This window comes from Piliocolobus tephrosceles, chromosome 18 (genome assembly GCF_002776525.5).
Source record: "Piliocolobus tephrosceles isolate RC106 chromosome 18, ASM277652v3, whole genome shotgun sequence".
In the NCBI taxonomy this organism is placed as follows: domain Eukaryota; kingdom Metazoa; phylum Chordata; class Mammalia; order Primates; family Cercopithecidae; genus Piliocolobus; species Piliocolobus tephrosceles.
Window position 1 is genome coordinate 12,866,047 of NC_045451.1, and position 16,374 is coordinate 12,882,420.

Sequence of the window (16,374 nt, forward strand, 5' to 3'; positions counted from 1 at the left end):
TTGACTCCTGACTGCCTATTTGATGTTGTCCAATGTAAGCACATATGTATTCAATTAAATTCACATGTATTCAAATTAAATCAATATCTGAAAAAATATTTTAGAATTCTGCCCACCACATACACCCATTCAAAATTGGCGTGCTGGTGGTGAAGCAAAGACACAGAGGCCAATAAGGTTTTTGAGACATTAGCACTGCCAACATATCCGCTTCCCTGGATCAAAATACATTGTGACTATTTAAGTCTTAAAATGTCCCTTTTGTCTCCAGGTGACTAAATGTACAGGATTGCATATTCCTTTCCAATAATTGATAAAAAAAGAAACTTCCAGAAGGTGATGCCAACAGCTATGGGGAAAAATTGAATGATGTTCCCTCCTAGGGAGCAGAATCAATGCCTAACTCAGGAGCATTTTCTATCTCCAGGGAAAGGATACTTGCCATGCCTGGGTGGGAAAGTTCAGAATTGCTGCCTATCAGTGACTGCTGTGATCGGCCTAGTATTCCTTCCAAATCAAAGAGCATATTGTGGGCTCTGTTATCACTCTATCATTGAATGTTTTGGTTTTAGGAAAACTAGTCATTCTAATAAATAGGTCTCTAGATCAAGAGTAGCCACATCTAGATATGGAAAAAATAAAACAGATCTCAATCAGAGTTCCTGGAATTTGACCTAGAATGCAGTGACTGGAGGAGAATTTTGTGTTGTCCCCTAGAGGAGTGAGTGAGTCTGCAGGTAGTAAGGAGATGAGTTGAATGTTTGGAAGACAGACAGTCAGGCTGATCATTGGGACTGCCCCCCTAATGTTGCTGGCTCTCCTTTTAGGAACCTAACATTATTTCACTGCCCTGCTCCAATGAAAGGCCATAAAATGTGAGAAGAAGTGACATTTGTCAGGCCTAGATGGAAATTTAAAGAAACAGTGAACAACCCATCCACTTTTCTTTCTCGGGGTCTTTACAACAGGCATGAATTCATTACAGTATCTGCCCTGTTGACTTTAGTCCTGGAATGTGTGACACAAAACAGAGTCCTAACCTTTCTTTACCACCTGTAGGTTGGGAATAAATAATCATTGTCTTTAAGCCACCAAGGCTCTGTGGAACACAAACACACAGATACACACATACACGCACACACACACACAAACACACACATACTTTAAACACATTTAACCACAGTCTGGTTTAGTCTGTTTTGATACTACCATGGACTGTAACTCAGTTAACATAGGAAAACAAAATTATGTAGCACTATTTTTCACATTCATTAATTTAGGCATTAGTTATAAGGCTAACAATAACTATGTATGCCTTCTCAATTATCATTACATGTAAACAAAATTGTTAAAATGGGATTCAGTTTTTTTGTCTCAATATTGAAAAAAATAGAGTGAAGGCAAAACTTTGTTATAAAAAGAAGCAAAGCCTAGTGTATTTTGGATCCTAGTGCAAACAAGCATCCCAGTTCCCCTGTAGGACAATATAACTTTACAAAAATGCCACAGTAATACATTTTGCATACTTTCCCCCCTGTGACAATGTTGTTTTAGACACAGAAACTACCTAAATCGTGTATTTTTCATTTAAGAGTGTTTCTCAGTGAGGAGCAATCAGTGAGGCAATTGTTACCTTGTTTCAAGAAATACCTGCCAAGAGAGTACAGAACAAAAAACATAGCTTGCATGGTAACTATCAATTTTATTGGTGAAAAAAGCAACTACTATTCTCTGGTTTAGGTTAGAAATACTTTTGCTGCAGATTTTCTTTACATAAAAGTATTCTTGGGAATTTTTGGAAGATGTTTAAAGTGGAAAAAAAAAGTAAGTACTTGGACGTAAGCCAATCTTTAGAAGAAGTAAGTTGCTTCCTCCTAGAAACTGGATTCATTATTTGTTATATATAGTGAAAGCAAAATTTGCTGAGACAGATCAAACATTTGAGTGGTGACATTAAATTTAGTATATTGAGATACTACCAGCTTTGTAATTAAAATGATTTTGTGTATTTTTCAATAAAATAATATGACAAATAATATTTTAATTGACCAGATTTTTAACATTAAAAGCTCTTCAAATGATTTTTGATTTGGTATGTATTTATAATGATTACATGTGAATAAGATTGGGATAAGAATGTAATTATATCTCAGATTTCAGTTTCTGCATAAACTAAACATCAATTTCATTTGAATACTAATGAAAAATGTTCTACAGTGTTTATACATTCAAAATAATTTTCTGAAGAATTATTTTATTTCTAGTCTTGCATATTCACATCATATGTAACATTAATATGGAAATACTTGAAAACAATCACAGAGTGTCAGAAAGCCTCACCATGCATCATGTTGGATAACATTTCCCAGCGGGAGTGCTCAAATGGCCCCCTGCCAAGTTCATATTAATAGTGTCACAGTTTCTTTTATAGAGCTTCCTTTTCCACATGTTTTAAGTTTTCATATTTTGATATTTATTGAATATCTTGATGTCACTAGGGCAATTTAATTCTTTGGGACATCCAACCAAGTGAAGTTCCCCTTGCCTATGTATAGAACTCAAGTACAAACTTTCCAACTAATGAACTAAGCCATTCATTTGTACTTGCAGAAACTTGGTCCTGTATACCTGTGTGAAGTGCATTGCCATCATATTAGTATGAAGTACAAGTTAAGTTGATAGAAGTACTGTTGATTGTAGAGAGAGTCCTTTTTAACAATACTTGCTAAGAAACAAAATTAAGATAAATATACAACTGTATCTTAGACAAAAACTCAGAAATGAAAGAGCTCAATGAGAAGTGGAAGAAATATAGGGTGGCCTAATTAGGAAAATCTAAGTGCTTACCATCCTAAGGTTTAAGGAAAATACCAAGTGTTTTAGATCTTTAATGTTTATCATTCTTAACTTTTAATTCCATACTAAAATCACTCTTTAAGCAAAGACATATTCATGGTATATGCATCTATATTTTTAGTCTTAATCAGGCTTAAGAAGACACAACCTTTATTGTACTATTCCCCTTATGCTCAGTAGAAAAGCAGAGATAAGCCAGTTGCAACCCTAGAGTGCTGGGTGAAAAGGGATGATCAGTGGTGGCAGAGAGCAAAGATAATAGTGGAAGAAGTACTCTCCTGGTGAAGCATTCAGGAGACCGTATGCGTAAGACAGACAATAACGAGAATGCATTCTGATTATCCATTTCTTAGCCCATGATGTTTAAATTACAAGTGGAATGGTGGCAAAATACATGACTTACTGTTACAAAAATGGACCAACAATAGTTCTTGATGTTCAACATTCAATTTCAGTCACTATATATTTTTGATAAGGCAAAGAAAACAAAACAGACAAAAGTCAGCCTTCTACAGACGTTGTGGGGGTATGGTTATTGTGGTGACCATGAGAATTCCCTGTTTGGCAGACCTGCTGTGGGGAGCATATTTGACAGCCCAGAGAACATCCGTCTGGTCTCTGGATCTACCACCATAGATTTCCAAGTTCATAATTTCCCCAGGTTGCTCCCAGACAAAGATTGACCATGACAGGGTTATTAGTGCCAGCCCAGCTCAATGGGACATGAGACTACCCTTACAGAGTGTTTGGACTCAAATAATTCCCACAAGCTCAACCAAACTTTACCAGAATGGTGTGGCAATTTTAGATCTATCTTGTCTTTCTTTTTTCCCACTCCCTTTTCAGAAGCATCCGGTTTGAGTTTTTAATCTGACTATTCTCCCTGTCTACTTCTGATTCCATATATTTATGCTTTCCAAGCACATTCCTCAATAAACTTTTTGTACTTATAATCTCATCTTGGGGTCTGCCTGCCTCTTTGGAGATGGCAACCCACACAATTATGTATATTCTCAGCAAGAACTTGATAGGATCCACTTTCTTGTTCATTGCTTATCGTTGATTCCATATAATATTAGTATAGATAAAAGCAGATTATCTGGCATGTAATCAATTCTTTTGCCATTATATACTGCATTATACACCGTGTGATCCATGTATGTTACCTTCTTTAATCAAACTCAAATGCTGTCTGGTGGTTAACTTTTGAAATACCAGTTTGGAAATATTTACTTTAGACATCCTTCAGCATTTGGAACATTCTAAATAGGAGCTCACAATTTTGAGGTGATCATGAACTGTGCATCAAATATTGCTGTCTAAACCTTCATGGGAGGGTTCATTTCTTAGCATGACAAAATTAGTGATGTTTCAATGGTTCATTAAGTTGGAAATGAGTTACATTTAAGAACTGTAGTTTGCTGGAAGGTATATATAGATATGTTGACCCTTGTATTGACAAGAGTATGATTGTTGTTAGCCCAGAAATGCAATGCCTTTTCAGAGCTATGCCACGTTTATAATAACTTTTAGTCCCATGCATCATGATGCCAAACTTAATGGAGGTGTCTCTCCTTATTTTACTATATTATTTCCTAATTTTGCATTAAATTGTCATTGAGTTTTCATGGCTGTATATTTTTCAAGTTGTTACATGGCTTGCAAGAGGAAAAGTATGCGATGCAGATGGAAGAGTAAATTCAAATGCCCTGAGGCAGCAGGTGCCTGTAGTTGTGACAACAGCAAGGAACAGTGGAGTTGAAGAGAAGTGAGCAAACAAGAGTGTCATGTCTAAGGGGAATATGGTGTTTACTTGGATTGCAGGCTTTCATTGGTCAAAAATTGTTGGAATTAGGTAACTTAATTTTACAAAATTGCGAGCTAGAAAGATATTAAGTTGGTGTAAAAATAATTGTGATTTTTGCCATTAAAAGTAATGGCAGGCCGGGCGCGGTGGCTCAAGCCTGTAATCCCAGCACTTTAGGAGGCCGACACGGGCGGATCACAAGGTCAGGAGATCGAGACCATCCTGGCTAACACGGCGAAACCCCATCTCTACTAAAAATACAAAAAACTAGCCGGGGGAGGTGGCGGGCGCCTGTAGTCCCAGCTACTCCAGAGGCTGAGGCAGGAGAATGGCGTGAACCCGGGAGGCGGAGCTTGCAGTGAGCCGAGATGGCGCCACTGCACTCCAGCCTGGGAGACAGTGAGACTCCGTCTCAAAAAAAAAAAAAAAAAAAAAAAAAAAGTAATGGCAAAGACCAAAATAACTTTTGCACCAACCTAATAAAAGATTATTTTTGAAAACAAGATTCTAACAATGATAATAGTTGTTGGTAATGGCAAATTCTAGCACATGATAAACAGCTGACATAAAGTAGAGAAGACTATTGGAGGAAAGGATTTCAATGCACAAAGATTGTGTTAGGGCCTGGCTCCGTGGCTCATGCCTATAATCCCAGCAGTTTGGGAGGCTGAGGCAGGCAGATCACTTGAGGTCAGGAGTTTGAGACCAGCATGACCAACATGGGGAAAACTTGTTTCTACTAAAAATGCAAAAATTAGCCAGTGATAGTGGTGCACGCCTGTAATCCCAGCTACTTGGATGGCTGAGGCAGGAGAATCACCTGAACCTAGGAGGTGGAGGTTGCAGTGAGCCGAGATCGTGCCACTGCATTCCAGTTTGGGTGACAGAGCAAGACTCTTTTTCAAAAAAAAAAAAAAAAAAGAAAGAAAGAAAATTAGAAGACTCTCTTCTTTCAGAGACCTCAAAAGTCTTGTTGGAGAGAATAGTGGATGGTATAGTAAAAAGTTAAAATCTTAAACATCTAAGGGAGAGTGACCCAGATCCTGTAGATGACAGTATCAAGGAGTCCTGCATGGTACAGTCTTGGGGCTACACTGGCCGTGAGGAGCAAGAAGCAAGCCTTTTTACTTTGAGCCTCTCACTTCTAGAGGCATGAGAAGAAGAAAGAAACTTGAAAGGCTGCTTGTGAAGTAGTATGGTTAGGGAGAATTAAGTTTGTTTAGAACAAGAAACCAAATAAAATACTCACAAATGATGGTTTGGGTATAAGGTGTTAGAAGATAAGGAAAAAAAATTTTAAAAATATTTTAAAATAAATTATGGTTTGGGGAATTTTGCTCATACGTGACTCTGAGTCCATGGAAGATGCCGAAAAGGCAGAGCTCTGTGGTGAGAAAAGTCAGGTAATAGGAATGCCCTGGGAGTCTTAGGGTTCTTGTGATATAAGCAGGTTTGAATCACATATCTGAGGTTGGACTGATGACCCCTAGGCAGACAGTGGTGCTGAGGTTGTCAGTGCCATGAGAGGGAAATGGGAGGGCCCGGGTGTTTCCAGGGAAGGCAAACATTCTGGGATGCCAGTAATACTGTGCAGGGCCAATGGTACTGTGGAGACTGAGGGAGGCACCGTCACCTAGAGTATGAGACATTTGAGGGCTTTCTCCTCGGTCCTGTTATTGGAGGCCTAGAATCTGGATTAGGTGTAGTCTTATTCACATATCTTTTCCCTTCTCTTCTCATGGAAGAACATTTATAAAACATAACCTCATAAAGTTTTTAAACAAATTGTCTTAAGTCAATTTGCAGCATCATCCAATTTTTCATAGTACTGGCAGGCAAGACGTTTGCTTTTAGCCAAGGAAAAAGCGACAATTTGTCAGCATGAATAAGGTACCTGTAACAATTTTGTTTATATTATAGAGTCAAATATTCATGGCAATCCTATCCATTTTACTGATAACAAATACAATGAGTTGCCTTTAATCACACATCTTACATACAGAAGAGCCAAAGTTGAGATGTGGTTATAACATATTCCAAAGCTCTTCCCCTCTGTCATACCATATTTCAGAGATTGGTTAATTCCCCATTAGTCATTTCTTCAGCTGTGCTTCTGCCTACTGATTTTAATTTTAAATAGACAAAAAGCTCATTGCATGATCTTAGTGATCAAAAAAGGCATAAATATATTCTGAAGAGATTTCTGATTTCCAGACCTGTAGTCTAATACATTTTTGTTATTTGTTTGTTTGTTTGTTTGTTTGTTTGTTTAGAGATGGAGTCTGGCTCTGTTGCCCAGGCTGGAGTGCAGTTGGGTGATCTCGGCTCACTGCAAGCTCCGCCTCCCGGGTTCACGCCATTCTCCTGCCTGAGGCTTCCGAGTAGCTGGGACTAGAGGTGCCGCCACCACGCCCGGCTAATTGTTTTTGTATTTTTAGTAGAGACGGGGTTTCACTGTGTTAGCCAGGATGGTCTTGATCTCCTGACCTGGGGATCGGCCTCCCTAGGCCTCCCAGAGTGCTGGGATTATAGGCGTGAGTCACCGCGCTCGGCCGATCTTCTCCGAGTTTCTGTGGGTCTAGAATCCAGGCATGATTGGGCTGGAAGCTCTGCTTTAGAGTCTCTCAGAGAGCTACAGTTGAGGTATTGGCTGGTATCTTAGTCCATTCAGCTGCTATAACAAAATACATGAGAATGGGCAGTTTACAAACAACAGAAATGTATTTCTCACAGTTCAGGAGGCTGAAAGCCCAGCACCAAGGCACTGGCAGCTTCCGTGTCTGGTAAGGGCTGCTTTCTGCCTCCACGATGGTGCCATGTTGCTACATCCTCCTGAGAGGATGAACGCTGTGTACTCACATGGCTGAGGGGAAGCAAGAAGCAAACTCATCCTCTCAAGCCCTTTCATCAGGGTACCAATCTATTTACAAGGGTTCAGTCTTAAGCCACTTTCATGGCTCAGCCATTTCTTAAAGACTCCACCTTTTAATACTATTGCATTGGAGATTAATTTGCAACATGAATTTTGGAGGGGACACAAATATTCAAACCATAACAGCTGGGGTTCAACTAGCAATGTGGACTGTATGAAACTGTTTGAGTCCAACATTTCAGTAGACATTTGAAGTCAGTTTTAGTTGAAGTTATAAGAATGCTAAAATTAGAGGATTTCGCCTCATTTGAAGGCTTGATTGGGGGAAATTCCCTTCCAAGGGGGCTCTCATTGTTGTAGGTAAGATGCATGTGCTCAAGGACTGTTGGACTAAGGGCTTTAGTTCTTTCCCAGTAGGTTTCCAGAGGCATGACTCAAATCTGACCACACAGACCCTCCAGCACACTTACCAGAACAAGCAACGAGAAAAGCCTCCAAAAAAAGGAAGTCAAGCCAGAGAATGAGTGCTAGCAAAAGGAAATGACAGTCTCTTGAAACATAGTAATTAAAGTGGTATTCCATCACCTTTCTCCTATTTCATTAACTAGGCTTAAATTACTATGTCCAGCCTACACACAATGAGAAAAGATTATATAAAACTGTGAATACCAAAATCTAGAGTTGCCTTGAATGCTGTCTGGGGTTATCATCAAGGTACACATATTCACGGATCATTTACTACACACAATGCACTGTGTGAGCTAACATATTGGCTTCTTGAGTCCAAAGAATGTAAAATCTAGTTAGATATATAAAAAGACAGGTCACAATAAAACAAAGCAAGTGATAATGCCACAGAAGGAATATAAAACGTAGTTCCATTACATCAAAAATCTCCTTTTATTGAAAAGTAGATGAGGAGAATTGGCTATAATAATTGCAATGAAAATATAATAATAATAATAGTAATAATGATTTACCAAGTAAGTTAGGGGTCACATACAAGGTCAATATCCTAAATTTTGTGCCATGCTTAATGGCCACATCAAGGAGTCTGAAGAGTTTTACAGTTCTGTAAACCAACTCAAAATGTACATATCTATCAAAATAGCAGATAATATTTACTGGTCAAATAATGTTTTAAGATAAGTTCTTAAAGCATTGTTAAGATGTCCAACCCTGTCCAACTCAGAATACCACATTTAAGCCTCTTTTTATGTAGGAGTTCCAGAGTCTCTGCAATATTTGCAAATGAAGGGAATGGGCAGTTCAGACTGATAAACTTCCTAAAATGTTGCAGTAAATGAAAAGTATTGGTGGGCTCTAATTTTCCTATTTACATAAATTTTTAGTTCTTGATTTAGGCATGTAATGTGTAGAAGAATGCAACTTTGCTTCTATATTGCCTTAAATATATTCAACACCTGAACCACATAAATAAAAATTAATCAATTAAGGAAGTAAAAGATCACCTTCAATACAATTGGAAAAGACAAATATTACGTTAACAAACTCAACTAGCTATCTGAACTGTATGAAACTGAGTCCAACATTTCATTAGAGATTTGAAGTTAGTTTTAGTTGAAGTAATACGAATGCTAAAATTAGAGGATTTAGCAAGATCAAATCATTCACAGTAGAGGATATCACAGAAGTATGATTTAAAATGAAAATTCTCCAGGTTTCATAAGAGCAATTTTCAGCTATATGTTCCAAATACAACCTGTTGCCATCTCCTGCAGCATGGCTTATTCTGGTGCTAGATGCAGGTGTGCATGAAACCAGTGTGAAATTTGTTAGCAAAGGCAAATTAGTTATTACGAGCAGATGGATCTCTTGGGCAAGGGCTTATTCATTACAGCTTTCCACTCTTCTTAAATCTTTTATGACTGACACTAATTTTCTTGGGCATTCAAAACACTTCCTAAATGATCTCACCTGAGTGCACAGGGGCTACATGAAATAGTTTCAGATCCAGGAACAGTTTTCTCATGATAGGTAAGCCAATGATACTTTAGAGGAAAATATGAATGTCAGGAACCATAGGACAGTTATAAATCTTTGGGGTAAGACAGATGAGATTGGAAATCTGTTGCTCACTTCAATGTACCAGCAGTGTGATCTTGGTCAATTTATTAACCTGTCAAAATCTCAAATCCACATAGGAAAAATGGGGGGAAATATGTATGATAAGAGAGGGTGTGACTATTTAATGGACATTTGGGTTGGTTTCAAGTCTTTGCTATTGTGAATAGTGCGGTAATATTCTAATAATCTTCCTCTAAACGTTTTATCGTCAATTAATCACCCCGCCTGTGTCAGTTATATTTGTGTTTAGAAATTTTCTATCTCAATCCTTACTATATACTTGTTTTAGTATAGTATAAACAAGTATATTTAGTATATACTTGTTTAGTATAGTATATCTTTAGAAAAAGAATATTCCCTGCCCAAATTTAAACTTTCCTTATCCCAAATGAATTTTAGTCTATTAAGTTAAAATATTTTGTTTTAAATCTGTTTAATTATTTTGTCTATCAAAATGTAAGTGCCATCAATGGATGGATGATTTAAAAACACTGAGTATTTGAAGTGCCTTATGTACCTCATATAAACTAAGTACGTCGTGAATATAGCAGCCTCTGGTACCTCTGGTGTATTTAGCATATTATCATCCTAGGGTCTTACGGATTTTTTCATGTCTTCATATCTATGTTCAGAAAATATTCATAGTTTACTTCCTTTTTCTAACATGTTCGGTCTCATAAGTTACTACTTTATCATATTTTACTTCCTCTGTAACTTATGCTTATTAGTCATAAGCTAACTGCTCAACCTAGTTTTATCTACCATTCTGACTTATTTTCTTATATTTGAAAAATGACTTGAATATTCTCATAAAACATAGATTCCATAATTTCTCAGAAAATAAAAAAGATAATTCCAATACTGTGTCTCCTCTGTTTTCTTTCAATAGTTTTTTTTTTTTTCTATTTCTTTCATAAAACTTTTTAAGGTGGAAGTAATAAAAACGATTGTTTTGAAGCCCTATTGCTATATTGGAGACTATGATTTTGGCTAAGTAAACAGAAATAATGAAATTTTCAAGAACCTTCAGGGAAGTTAGCATGCTAGGTACACTGAATCACACATTCAACAAATATTGGCTTAAGTCCTACAATCCAAAGATATGGCCAAGGTACTGCAGAAGAGAAAAAATGAATTAGATTCTCTCTCCAAGTTTGGCAGCGGCATTGCTGTGAATTAACTACATGATTTCCACTTCCTAGGCATACAGGGAGACTACATTTTTCAGCCTCTACCTCAATTATTTTGGGGTCAAATGACCAAACATAGACTAATACATTGTAAGTGAAATGATACGAGCCACTTCCAGGGCTGGATGTTAAAAAATACTCTGCATTGCCATCTGCTTTCTCCTTCTCTTATATCAAAAACAAGTCCCTTAAGTTTTCCAGAAGGTGAAGATGCAAGAGGGAAGCATCCTGGATTTTCAAGACAAAGCTTGGAGGAGAGCTGCTTAGGGGAGCTGTGGGATGAGCAAGAAATAAAACCTCTTTCATTTAGCATAGCCTCATGTTGTGTACAATTACTGATAGACATTCCAATGCCACATAGAAATTTATGTGCAAAAATCCAATGCAGAGTCAGTGCCGGGAAACTGGGATAGGGAAATTGGTCTTCAAGATGAGACTCAGATAAGGAAACACAGAAAAGATGTCATTTAGCAGTTTATTTGACAGATTTGGACACATAGTGAAAGTATCAGAATTGTGGTTTGTAAAAATAATCTTATAACCTGAGGATGAGCTACATAATTTGTGCAACCCAGTGGAAAATGAAAATTCAAAGATTATTAAAAATTTAAGGATGCCTACAGCAAAGTATTATATTAAGTGTGGGGTCCTTCTAAGAACAGGCTCCTTTGGGACTGCATAGGGAACATGCTCATGGAGAAGCAAGAGGAAATGGAAATATAATGTGTTTACATGGAGTTGCAGCTAAGGGTAATGCGTGTAGTTAGAAACTGCTTACAATTTTCAGAAAACAAACAGTATTTATTAATAAGAAATTCATTGATAAGCTAGTCAGGATGGAGGCTATGGCTGCCAGTATGGAAACCAGTATCTATACATAAATGTTTACTTAATACTGGTGCAAAACATGTGGTTTTCACCCATACATACACTTTCTCCCTACAGTGGGAATAAAATCCATGGGTTTATTATGATGAAAATAAGAAAAACCACATGCTGCCTATACAAAATAGAACCCACAACTTCTGTTTATTTTATTTTTGGCATTAAATTATTTAGTTAACCAACTGACTGCTGAAATTCATTTTCACTATTGTTTCCCCGAGTGTCTCAAATACAGTACTGAAAATGAAATTTACTCCTGTTCCTGAGTATCCCAGCCATATTCTAGTAAACTGTAAATTTTGTAAAACCTATAAGCAGGTGAGAATTAATCAGAGGAATTAGATCGATTCTTTGCAACGTCCTAAAGATAGCCTGGTGCCTTAGATCAAAGTGTTTCTTAGTACTGCAGTGGGTGGGAATCAGTGTGGCTAGTAATTTGAACAGACAGAATCCACTTCCGCTAAGAAAGCAAAGTATTGAAGTGTTTTCATATCTGCAACAGTTTCCTTTGTGTTTTACAAAAGAACATTTAATTCATTTTTTGTCTTTTTTTTCCTAAGTTAGTATTGCCAAATTGTGTTAATCCTGAATAATGCAAGAAGTTAAAGGTATAACTTGAGGTAAAATAAACATCTAGTTCTTCCATATATCCTCAATCGATCACAAAAATAAATATAAGGTTAAACATAGAAATTGATAAATGAACAATTCAGTACAGAGGAAGCATGCTTTGGGCAGAGAAAAACATTATAAATATTAATATTTGCTATTGCCACTCTGAAAACTCTTACATTAGCATGCGATCCCTTCTTGATACGTTTCAATTCAAAATGTACTTAGAATGTATTTTTTTTGTGTGTACTTGTCATGATGTTATTTCCTTCTCAATCACGAAAGCACTCTCATTCTTTGATAGTACTGTGGTAGAATGTTCATAAACTATACAGAAGCAGAAGGGCAGAATTATTTCCTTGATTTTCCTCCAAAGCTTTGTGACATGTAAAACTAAAAGTCCCAGAAGTCTTGCACTTTAGTAAGAACACATTCCAAGAAACAATAACAGTGATGCTTTTTTCCAGCATTTTGCAATATTCTTGAAAATAAATTGATAGAATAGTCATAATAGGTGAAATGGTAGTTCTTTTTAGTCTCTTTATTACTAAATTTGGAAAGTCAACATGCATACAAAAGCCCTTATAGTGATACAGGTTTTTCTATTCTCCGATAGCCTCCAATACAGAATACATACTCACCAAAATTGACAACACAGTATTATGTTTTGGTCAGTGATACTGAGGTGTATGATTTGCTTTCTTAATGTCAATTACAAGAAATTGTGAAACTGAAGGCTATATCTTTCTTTAATCAGGATTTTGAATTTACCAGGATATTAGATATATTCCTTTTGTGGTTAATTAGGAAAAATCAGCATTTTCTGTCCCTCTTCCACTCAGTTTTATTCTTTAAGATTTTTGGACATTGCTTTTGATATAATTTGACTGTGTCCCCACCCAAATCTCATCTTGAATTGTAGCTCCCGTAATTCCCACATGTTGTGGGAGATCTGTTGACTCCCACATGAGTCAACATGACTCATGAGATCTGATGACTCTATAAAGGGGTTTCCCCTTTCACTTGGTTCTCACTTTCTCTTGTCTGCCACCATGTAGTATATACCTTTCACCTTCCACCATGATTGTGAGGCCTCCTCAGTCAGGTGGAACTGTGAGTCCACAAAACCTCTTTTTCTTTATAAATTGCCCAGTCTCTGGTGTGTCTTTATCAGCAGTGTGAGAACAGACTAATACAGATTTTTCACTGTTTGTTTGTTTTTTTAATTACAGCAGCATGTTGTCCTTTGCTATATTTAAAAAACAAGGGATTCTTTCTTATCTCAATGTATGCTCCTCTCTACTTCCAGTGGTTTATACTTGTAATCCATTGTAAAAATGCAAGTACTCCAGGGAGAATTACTACAAAAGTGAAATAATTTATGTAATTATTTTCTTTGAAAGGAGAGGATATATAAAGCATTAAAAAGCTGGGTGAAAGCAGTTATATTAAAAACCTAAGGAAATGCTCAGAAAGTGTTAGAAAAAGACCCACTGCCATCAGCTGACTGAACAAGACCAGGGCCAGATGGTATGCTTGTGTTCTTATTTCAGGTAGGATAGAACTAGAATTTGCATTATTATATAAAAGCAAGTCTGGACTTAGATAAGAAATGACTGTTTAGAAGTCTATCACAATAGGAAGAATGCTCTGAGCTCAGATATCTTCTATGGTCTCCAAATTAAACAGAAAATAGCCTTTTTAAAAAGTGGAGGAAGGAGGGGATAAGTGAAGATTATCCCCAAGAGGGGATATGATCAACGGGAGGAAATGATCAGCGGGAACTGGCAGGAAAGCATCCCTCTGTGGGAAGCTGAGTCTCAGGAGAAGCTGACCAAGAGGGCATGTTCCACTTTGCAGTGCCTGCTCATGCTTGGGGACAGGCAGAAATCAGCCACCTGTGGGGAGGAGAGAAGCCTTCTGAAGCATGCTCAAGGCATGAGCAGTGGTGAATCCGTAGTCAATGCTATCGCATTGTTTTAACAAATGATTGTTTTTGATTGAAGAAAATGAAAATGTTATGAATTATGAACACAGACACACTACCCACGCTTAGCTGCTTTTTAAATATGGAGACTTTGGCTCCCTTCAGATCTCCAGTCCTAATAAGGAGAGTTTGACTTTCAGCCAATTTGGAAATATTTTACATGCCACTATTGTATCAGCTGTAGTGTCTTCATCTATTCTTTTCTTCTTTTCTGATTTTGGTTTGCTACATTATTGCAGGAAGTCAGGGACCCTGAAGGGAGGGACCGACTGAAGCCGCGGCAGAAGAACATAGATTGTGAAGATTTCATGGACATTTATTAGTTCCCCAAGGTAATACTTTTATAATTTCTTACACCTGTCTTTACTGTAATCTCTGAACATGAATTGTGACGATTTCATGGACACTTATCACTTCCCCAATCAATACTTTTGTGTTTTCCTGTGCCTGTCTTTACTTTAATCTCTTAATCCCGTCATCTTCTCCGTAAGCTGAGGAGGATGACTGTCGCCTCAGGACCCTGTGATTGTATCAACTGCACAAGTTGTTTGTAGAGCATGTGTGTTTGAACAATATGAAATCTGGGCATCTTAAAAAAAGAACAGGATAACAGCGATGTTCGGGGAACAAGAGAGGTAACTTTGAACTGGCCGCCCGTGAGCCCGATGGAACAGAGCTATATTCCTCCTCTTTCATAAACAAATAGGAGAAATATGGCTGAATTCTTTTTCTCAGCAAGGAACATCCCTGAGAAAGAGAATGCGCCCTGAAGGTAGGCCTATAGATGGCCCCTTTAAAGGCGACTGGTCTTTATGGTCAAAGCCCAAGGCATGAAATAAGCCCGGGTGTCCGGGTGTCCGATAGTGCTCCCAGGCTTATCAGGTGGAGGAAAATTCCCACCTAATCAACTGTGGTCAGACAGGTTATCTGCTCTCAAACCCTGTTTCCTGATAATATGTTATCAATGACAATGCGTGCCGGGAAACTTCATCAGCAATTTTAATTTCACCTCATCGGGTGATCCTGTGATCTCGCCCTGCCTCCATTTGCTTTGTGATATTTTATTACCTTGTGAAGTATGTGATCTCTGTGATCCACACCCTATTCGTGCACTCCCTCCCCTTTTGAAAATCCCTAATAAAAACTTGCTGGTTTTAAGGCTCGGGGAACATCACGGATCCTGCTGACATGTGACGTCTCCCCCGGACACCCAGCTTTACATTTCTGTCTCTTGTGCTCTTTCCCTTTATTTCTCAACCCAGCCGAGACACTTAGGAAATAGAAAAGAACCCACGTTAAACATTGGGAGAGGGTTCTCCCAATACTACATAACCTAATCTTTAGCTGCACATGATGTGTTTTGTGGAGGAAAGTGTTAAAACAACAAAAAGCACCAAAAAACTTAACTTACTTTTTTGATGCTTATGATAAGGACTGGAATTGGAATTGGACAGCACAGTACTGTATGCAAGTGTCATACAGTCCCAAGGGGTCTGCATTCAGAGAATTTTATTATGACCGTGCCTCCAAGCTACTCAGTGCACAACCTGGGAAACTGTATAGAGCATTTTGGCTCTATCTATAGCTACCTTAAGGGATATTGTGTTTAAAGCAACAAATTAGTTTCAGATTTGACTATAGGATTAAATCATTGTTATTATTATTCCACAGCCTACATATGATTTTAAGATCTGTATCCAGATTTTTCTTCTATCTGATCATTCGTAAAGACAGTTATTTGTAGGGAAACCTATAACTGTTTTATTCACTCTTACTTCCTCCTGCGCATAACTCCTTAATCACCCCCTGTAAAACCTCCAAAGGTAGTAGATTAAGATTGTAGATACAGTGATCAAACTTGAATTCTGAGTCTATCATCTGCTGTGTACGGAACGAACCTTGAGGAAGTTACTTAACCTCTCTAACTTACAACTTCTCAATGTTAATATGGAAAAAATGTATCTACCTAATGGAGCTGTTATTAGAATTAGTTAAAATATCATGAAAGGAACTAATAAGAGTATCTGAAGTAGATAAATATTAGGTTATATATGTCCACTTATATCGTTTAGTACTT